General features: G+C 40.4%; 1 pseudogene across 1 annotated transcript; it reads left to right on the forward strand.

Moving 5' to 3' along the window:
- Positions 1-4,212: 4,212 nt before the first annotated feature.
- On the forward strand, positions 4,213-4,673 carry LOC307100861 (ATP synthase F(0) complex subunit C2, mitochondrial-like; annotated as a pseudogene). The gene has a single exon. The product of its transcript is annotated as an ATP synthase F(0) complex subunit C2, mitochondrial-like (transcript).
- The last annotated feature ends 4,362 nt before the right edge of the window (positions 4,674-9,035 follow it).

Consider the following 9,035-nt stretch of genomic DNA (forward strand, 5'->3'; position numbering starts at 1 on the left):
AAAGTCAAAATTAACCCTTAAATTTTTGAACCTGGAGAACGAAATGGTAGTGGTGTTCTTTACAGAAATAGGGACATTGAGAAGGGACACAAGTCTGAGCAGGAAATGTGTTTGTGTGTGTGTTGTGGGAAGGGTGTTGAGGGCAGGACCAAACAGTGATGTAATCTTACAAGTTGAATGTTACACTGTTTGAAGTGATAGAGGGATTGAGGGCAGAAATCGTGGAGGCCACTAGGAATCTGAGATTGAAACTGCTTATAGAAAGGTCAAGATTAGAGGAATGGAGGATGTATATTTAGAACCTAATGACAACAGCATTATACACTGGTGGTATGGTATGAGAATAGAATTCTCCAAGTGTAACCCAGAATTTCAAGTTATGCCACTGAGTGGGAAACACAATTTAGGTGTAATTATGTTTACCTAGTGGGAAGGCTTTCTTTCATTTTTATTCTTCATTTTGAAAACTTGTTATTGAAAGATAGCATACATACATAATTTTCACTAATCATAAATGTAGAATTTGATGAATTTTTGCAAACTTAACATTATTACTAGTTTAACCAGAATGCAGGTCAAGAAATAAAACAGCCCAGCAGGCATGGCTCAGTGGTTGAGTGTTGACCTGTGAACCAAGAGGTCACGGTTCAATTCACACGGTCAGGGCACTGTTGGAGTACTTACACAGATCCTTCTGACTGCTGTGTGCAGAGAGAATAGATAGAACAGAATTGGGGGTGGAGGACCATAACACAGGGAAACTGGTTAGAAGATTGCTGGTTAGTATGATAAGACTGATTGTAATAGCAATGGAAAGAAGTAGAAATATTTGGTAAATATATGGAGGGTTGAATCTAAAGGAGCTGGTGATGTGTAGGAATGAGGAGCAGTGAAGAGTGAAGGATGGTTACCGGCTCCAGAATCAGGCAGACCTAGGTTCAATTCTTTTTGTCACAATTCATACCAGATTAGAAAGACTGTTAGGGTTTTAAAGAATGGACTAGAAAGGTTTGAGATGGAAGGAAAGGAGACTATTTAGGAGGCTATTTTAGCCATCTAAGCTTCATGATAAGGGCCTAAGGCTAATAGAAGGAAAGAGAAGGATTGGAAGGAAAGAGATAGATTTAGGGGATATTTAGCAGCTTGACTTACCAGATTCAGGAACAGACGTAATAAATTAAAGACAGTAAAGTACTGCAAGAGAAAGAAGTGTCAGAAAAGTAAACAAAGAAAAACAGGTCAAAGAAGGAGGAGGAAAAGCAGAAGCCATTGATGTTACAGAAACAAAGGAAGGACAGTGTCAATATAGAGTGCTGAGCAATATCAACTACCGCTGAGAGGTTGTTCATAAGGACAGAAGAATGTTCATTGGACTTAGCAAAAAGGAAATAAGTATACAGCATGGGCTTGATACAAAAGGCATAAAACTTGTTTCCTGGTCCAGAGTAGTTCAAGGTCCAAGGACAGAAACTATTATTACAATATATTATGTTGAGTGCTGTGAGAGCAAGGTTTATGCAGGGACTGCTGGACACAAAGAACTGGGTTACATTCCTTAACTTCATCCCACGATGATGTTCACTGTCTCATGCTATATCACTGCCTCTGCATTCTTTGTGAAATGACCATCCTATCCACCTCACACTGCCTTCCTTGTGCAGGTTTGAGTTTTAAAAGGACAAATTCAAGCAAGTACGTTTTCCTTAAATTCTCTAACAAAAATACACCTCACATTCTAAATTTAAGCAGGGTGATAGAGATGATTATGCTGAAATGTTGAATTTACATTTATCTTTATTTCAGGGTTCAATACTGATGCATGTTTTGAGTGACTTGGTATTCACTGTGTATGGCCTTTAAAGACTATCTGCTGCATTCACATTGGCCAAATTCAAACATTAACAATTTAGGTAAGAGTATGATCCCACATCCTAATTCAGAACTTTATTTAAAGCTTAATATTATCTTTCTCAAACTCTGGTCAACACAATGCAATATGACTAAATAATAATTTTATTTATTTATTTTGGATAATGATGGTAAGAATTATCTGTGGTCGGCTGGCTGGCGTGGCTCAGTGCTTGAGTATCAACCTATGAACCAGGCGATCACGGTTCAATTCCCTGCCAGGGCACATGTCTGGTTTACAGGCTCAATCTCCAGTGTGGGGCATGCAGGAAGCAACTAATCAATGATTCTCTGTCATCATTGATATTTCTGTCTTTCTCTACATCTCCCTTCCTCTCTGAAATCAACAAAAATATATTTTTAAAAAAGAATAATCTGTGGTAATTTTGGTAACTGAGTTTCATCTATTTTAGGAAGGACTTTTATGTATATAGCAGAGATAAATATTAATGAATTTCTGTTCCAGAAGTAAGACATAAAACAATGCAATAAGGCCTAGCCAGTGTGGCTTAGTTGGTTGGAGCCTTGTCCTGTACACCAAAAGGTGGTGAGTTCAATTCTCTATCAGGGCACATACCTAGGTTGCAGATTCAGTTCCCCACTGGAGCATGTGCAATGTTTCTCTCTCACATTGATGTTTTTCTCTCTCCCTTCTAAAATTAATTTAAAAAAAAGATATAAAAACAATGCAATAAACATCTACACTCTGTAATCTACACTAATAAAAGAGAAATATGCAAATTGACAGTACCTCCGCGACACCCACCAGTCTATCAGGAGTGAGTATGCAAATTAACCCAACAAAGATGGTGGGTTAATTTACATATGCAGGCATGGAGCAGCTGGGCAGGGCAGGACGCCTGCTATGAGGGGGAGGGTGGGGGGCGGAGGGAGCTACAGGAGCGGTGCTCCGGCTGGAGCAAAGACTGAAGGCTCCGGCCAGAGCGAAGGCCTGGGTCCCAGGTGCTGGAGGAAAACTGGTGCTGGCAGCCAGGGGAAGGAAGGCCTATTCTTGCATGAATTTCATGCAATGGGCCTCTAGTATTAAAAATATATCTCTGTTATTGTAATTAAATGCTTTGAGGTTACTCATTGATGTTTAGTAATTTACTGAACCACTCTTTAACAAAATACTTTTGCCTTGAGCTACACATTTTAATTTGTAATTTTGCTCTGGTACATCAAGTCTCCTGATGAAATCTGACATTTGGAAAAAGGGATACAACTTGAAGAGGCTCAGAAGCATCCTGAGAGGAGAAGAAAATGGAAAAGATGGATAATCTCAGTTTTCCATGCAACACAATCTATAATTTGGTTGCATTTCATTAACTCAGATTACACACACTCACAAGAATGCACACTGAACCACCTCTGTCCCGCCCCTCCCCTTCCTTCCAAAGCAGATGGAAATTAGGTGGCAGACTGGGAAGGTTGCCATGGTGCTCTGGCGACAGGGATTTAATAGGAATCAAAAGAAGCTCCAGAGTCCCCTCCCCCAAGTATCTAAATGTGTGTTTCTCTTTTTTCTCTCAAATCCTTGTCTTAATTCCATGTTATAGATAACCAGGGTGAGACTGATTTACTAGTGAACAACAACAAAAAATTACTGTTTCCAAAACTGTTTATAGGTGCATTGCTATTGTTAGAAGTAAAATACTGGGGAATTACAACTGGCCCATTTTTAAGTAGAGCCAGCCACACAAAAGGTAAGAATTCATTTAAAAAATATTTTATGCAACATGCCCCCAGAATTTTTTTTTACTGATTTTATCCCCATCTATGACCTGTAGGCATCTCAAATTCAGTATATCCAAATGAAATTAGTTACTTTTCTCCATTATCCTCTTTCCTGTTCTAGAATCTAAATTATTCTATATCCTCACTACCAGTTCATTGTCACTATATTTCTAGTCTACCAAGCTAGATTAAAATAATAATAACCTCATATAATACTTATTATGTGTCAGACACCATTCCTGGCACTTTATGTATATTAACTCATTTAAGTTAATCCCAACTGATCACTAAATTCTGTCAATTATATTTCAAAATTGTCTTAACAAAAATTTACAGAATGAACAAATGACTAATCTTCTGAAGTGTGACCAATTTTATTAGCCAAGGGGCCTAGTTCAAGGGGAGGATGTGGCATAATATTTAGGACTTGGTCTTTGAAGTTTCTTCTTTAAGTGTTACATGTAAAAATCCAAGAGCCACTTCCTATCACTATTTCCCCCCCACCCCAGCCTCCCACTCCTCTCTATCTTCTCTGCCCTGGGAGCAGCTCCCCTCATTCCCCTGAAAATGTATGCCTGCACCAAGTTTGTCTCCACCCCTCCTTGCTCAGGAGCACCTCTCAGCTGAGCCGGTCACTGTCTGCAGTGGTCCTGAAACGACCAGAGACACTGACAGATGAGAGCCTCAGCAGCTTGGCAGCCCCAAGTCCCCTGACCTCGCTTATTTCTAGCCGCAGCTTCCATACCAGTGCCATTTCAAGGGACATCAACACAGCAGCCAAGTTCATTGGGGCTGGGGCTGCCACAGTAGGGGTGGCAGGCTCTGGGACTGGAACTGGGACTGTGTTTGGGAGCCTCATCGTTTGTTATGCCAGGAACCCTTCTCTGAAGCAACAGCTCTTCTCCTACGCCATTCTGGGCTTTGCCCTCTCAGAGGTCATGGGGCTCTTTTGCCTGATGGTGGCCTTTCTCATCGTCTTTGCCATGTGAAGGAGCTGTCTCCACCTCCTATAGTTCTTTTTCCCGTGTCTTGTCTGCCCTGTATGTTCCTTTTCCTATACCTCTCTAGGCAGCCTGGGGAAAGTGGTTGGCTCAGGGTTTGACAGTAGGAAGACAAATAAATACTGTATTAATAATAATAATAACAAAATCCAAGAGCCAAAGTAGAAAATCCTTTGTAGCATATTGGAATCATCTCTAACCAGTGTTTCCTATGTGTGCTGAAATAATTAGAGTGCTCGTTAAAAATACTGATTTCCTGCCCTACCTGGTTTGGCTTAGTGGATAGAGCATCCGCCTGCAGACTGAAGGGTCCAGGGTTCAATTCCAGTCAATGGCACGTGCAGGCTGGATTCTCAGTAGGGGGCGTGCAGGAAGCAGCCCATTAATGATTCTCATCAATAATGTTTCTATCGCTCCCTTCCTCTCTGAAATTAATAAAAATATATTTTTAAAATATATTTTTATTGATTTTTTACAGAGAGGAAGGGAGAGGGATAGAGAGTTAGAAACATCGATGAGAGAGAAACATCGATCAGCTGCCTCCTGCACACCCCCTACTGAGGATGTGCCCGCAACCAAGGTATATGCCCTTGACCGGAATCGAACCTGGGACCCTTCAGTCCGAAGGCCGACGCTCTATCCACTGAGCCAAACTGGTTTCGGCAATAAAAATATATTTTTAAAAAAATACTGATTTCCTGCAACCCGCTTGGAACCCCCTCTCTGCTGCAAAGAGCTTTGTTAGTTTACCTTCTCTAATAAAACTCTGCTTTCACTAAAAATATATACTAGAAGCCCGATGCACGATTCGTGCAAGGGGCTTGGCCCTCGCAGCCACGGTGGCTGCCTCTGCCTCAGCCCTCGCACCCGCAGCTTTGTCCGGAAGGATGTCCAGAAGGTCGTCCGGTCTAATTAGCACATAACGCTTTTATTATTATAGATATACATATTGGTTTCCACTTCTTGCAACAGAGCATCTGATTTAGCAGGTCTAATTCTCTTAGAAGTACTAGTAGTATTTTCTTAGAATTAATAATTTACCATTTTGGAACTACAGAGTTTTAATGCTTTTGGGTGGTGTGGTTCAGCTATTTCTAAATTCTGATAACTCCTGGATAAGTTGACAGAGAATTACTCTCTAGACAGTTGTAATCCTGAAAGACACAACTCCCAATGACGCCGAGCCTAAAAAGGTGTCTTAGGAAACATTTCTCCATCTTCCTTTAGATTTAAAAATCAAATGTGCATGTGCAGCCCTAACCGGTTTGGCTCAGTGGATAGAGCGTCGGCCTGCGGACTCAAGGGTCCCAGGTTCAATTCCAGTCAAGGGCATGTACCTTGGTTGCGGGCACGGCCCCAGTAGGGGGTGTGCAGGAGGCAGCTGATCAATGTTTCTCTCTCATCGATGTTTCTGGCTCTCTATCCCTCTCCCTTCCTCTCTGTAAAAAATCAATTAAAAAAAAAATGTGCATGTGCAGAAGAGAGGAAAGGCTGCATTTTTCTTCATCTGCCCAGCCTAAAAGATCATTTAGGAAACAATTCTCCATCCCCCTTAAACACTGATTATGCATGTGTTGCAGAAAAAGGATTAGAAAAGGCTGTGGGATTTTAATTCATCTGCTTTTAAGAAAGGCAATCTGTTGTTTTAGTATACGGCTTATAAGAGATGTAGAGGTTTACTCAAGACCGTATGGCCTGAAGTAAGTCCCCCTCCATGATAAGATCATCTCTGAATTTCGTATATTTTAATAAATAAGCCCCACTATTAATTTTTAAAGAATGATTTCAGTATTTCTAGATATGTAAGAGAGACTTTACTCTCACCCCTCATGTTACTAAGCAACGTATCATACAGTTGCTAGGAGACAAACTCAAAAGCTTGGAGGATACTTCAGTGTTTCCTTATCACCTTGCATACCACATGATTGTATTCTAGAATGTTTTACAGCCGTAGAGAAAAGAGACAAAGGTTAACGGAATGTAGAAAAGATGGAAAAGGAGAGATAATGGTGGGGAAATAGAATAAGGAAAATAGCAAGGTATTTAAGAAGAAGAATGTGTGAGGTTGGCAGAGGAAGGGTATTATGCAATTTCCTTGACTGAGTCATGGAAAAACCTTAAATTGCCAGTGTTTTAAATTCTGTATGCTTCTACATTTTCTAAAAATAAAAATAGAGAATAAACTTGGAGAGGACAATCTTTCATATAGTATTTCTGAATATTTTCAGAAGGGTAGAAATCAATTGTAACTCTTACAGAAGACTGGCAATTACAAACACATTAAACAAGTCATACATTATTTAAAATTCCAAATTCAGGTATACAACACTATTTCCTTTCATTTCTCCCTCAAAAGAGTAAAATGGGACAGCACTAAGAGGGAGGTTAGAATATAAGTGTTTTTGGCTCTTGGACAGGACATGTTTCTGTACAAAAATTTAAAAATCTAATATGAAAGGGGGAAAGAAGAAGCTATTGTGCTGTATTTGGAGGACTCTGTTGTATCTGAAATAAGAAACCAGGCTCCAGGTTTCACTGTGAGCATGTGAAAGGTTGAGTCTTTGTGTCTCTGTGGCATTTACTGTTGCTGGCAACCAGGAAGCTGCCTAGTGATTATTGCTAGGTCCTCAGTGCTTCTGTTTGCCTGAAACCTTAATCAGTGCCAGAAACACCAGAGATAAAAATCATTGCAGAGAATCCAGCGCCTGTTATCCTCAATGGTCCTACTGCGAACAGTCCACCTTGTGTTCTGTGAAAATCAGTGTAAAATGGAGACTTCACAGAAGGAGTTCATCCTCAGCTTCCTCTTCATGAATGCGTTTTCTCAGCGCAGAGTACTGAGAGGACTGGGGTATGGTTTAATTAAAATATGGTTTATATTTTGATGTCCTCAGCTTTATTTTTTTATTTATTGAATTATTTAGAGAGAGGGAGAGAGGGAGAGAGAGAGAGAGACAGAGAGACATTGATTTGATGTCCCACCTATGTGTGCATTAATTGGTTGATTCTTTTAAAAAATATATATTTTTATTGATTTCAGAGAAGAAGGGAGAGGAAGAGAGAGATAGAAACATCAATGATGAGAGAGAATCACTGATTGGCTGCCTCCTACATGCCTCACGCTGGGGAATGAGACTGCAACCCCGGGTATGTGCCCTGACTGGCAATCAAACCATGACCTCCTGGTTCATAGGTCGAAGCTCAACCACTGAGCCACTCTGGCTGGGCCATTGGTTGATTCTTGTATGTACCCTGACCAGGGATCTAACCCAAAACCTTGGATAATACTCAAATCCACTGAGCTGCCCGGCCAGGGCTTGCCAGCTTTAACTAACACATAATAAAGAGTCTGAAATAAGGAACACAGAAAAGAAATTTTTTTTTTCAGATTTAGATGACTTCCAGTTCTGAAGGCAGAAAGGACCCGGCAACATTGCTGACAGCTTGAGTTGGCCTTAGAGGCCGTAGAAGCCATGGTACAAATGATGGTACCATTTCAAACAGGAGTCCAGAAGATTCTGATAAAGATTTATGTTAGCATCATCCCCAGAAATAACTGAAGTTCTCTCTTGAAATTAAACATTGGTTCATAGATAAACCTCACAAATCAGTACAGCCCATTTAAGTCATCTTGTGCAAGTGCAGACTTTAAATTTTGTTTCTTGCATATCTCCTACCCAGATGTAGATATTTATAGCTCTGAACTTACCAGGGAACAACTGCAAATCTCGGCAGATGTTTAGTAAAGATGGTGCTGAGACGACATAAATATCTACTTATATTAGGCATCTGGCTCCTAAGAGTGGGTCTAAATATTTATTGTTGTAATTATTACTAATTTTGAACACCTAAGCAAAGCTAAGTACTGTGTTATCTAATTTAATCCTCAAAATAATTTTAGGAAGAGATACAATTATATTCACTTTTTCCTCAGTTGAGAAAACTGATTCAGAGGTTCAGAAGAGTTAATATGCCCAAGGTCTCCCAGAGCTAATAAGTGACAAAATAAAAAATCAAACCTGGATCTATCCGGCTCCAGTATTTAATTCTGAACCACTATTCTATGTATTCTGCTTAAAAAGAATGCTTGCTCTAGCTAGTTTGGTTCAGTGGATAGAGCGTCAGCCTGTGGATTGAAGGGTCCCAGGTTCGATTCCAGTCAAGGGCACATGCCTGGGTTGTGGGCTCGATCTCCAGTGTGGGGCGTGCAGGAGGCAGCCGATCCATGATTCTCTCTCATCATTAATGTTTCTATCTCTCTCTCCCTCTCCCTTCCTCTCTGATATCAATAATATATTTATATAAGAGAATGATTTTATATGGTAATAAATTGTGTAGTGCATCATTATGTCAAGGGGAAGAGCACAGGCTCTGGAGTCCCTCTGTCCC

Source organism: Cnephaeus nilssonii (genome assembly GCF_951640355.1).
Source record: "Cnephaeus nilssonii genome assembly, chromosome: 6".
In the NCBI taxonomy this organism is placed as follows: Eukaryota; Metazoa; Chordata; class Mammalia; order Chiroptera; family Vespertilionidae; genus Cnephaeus; species Cnephaeus nilssonii.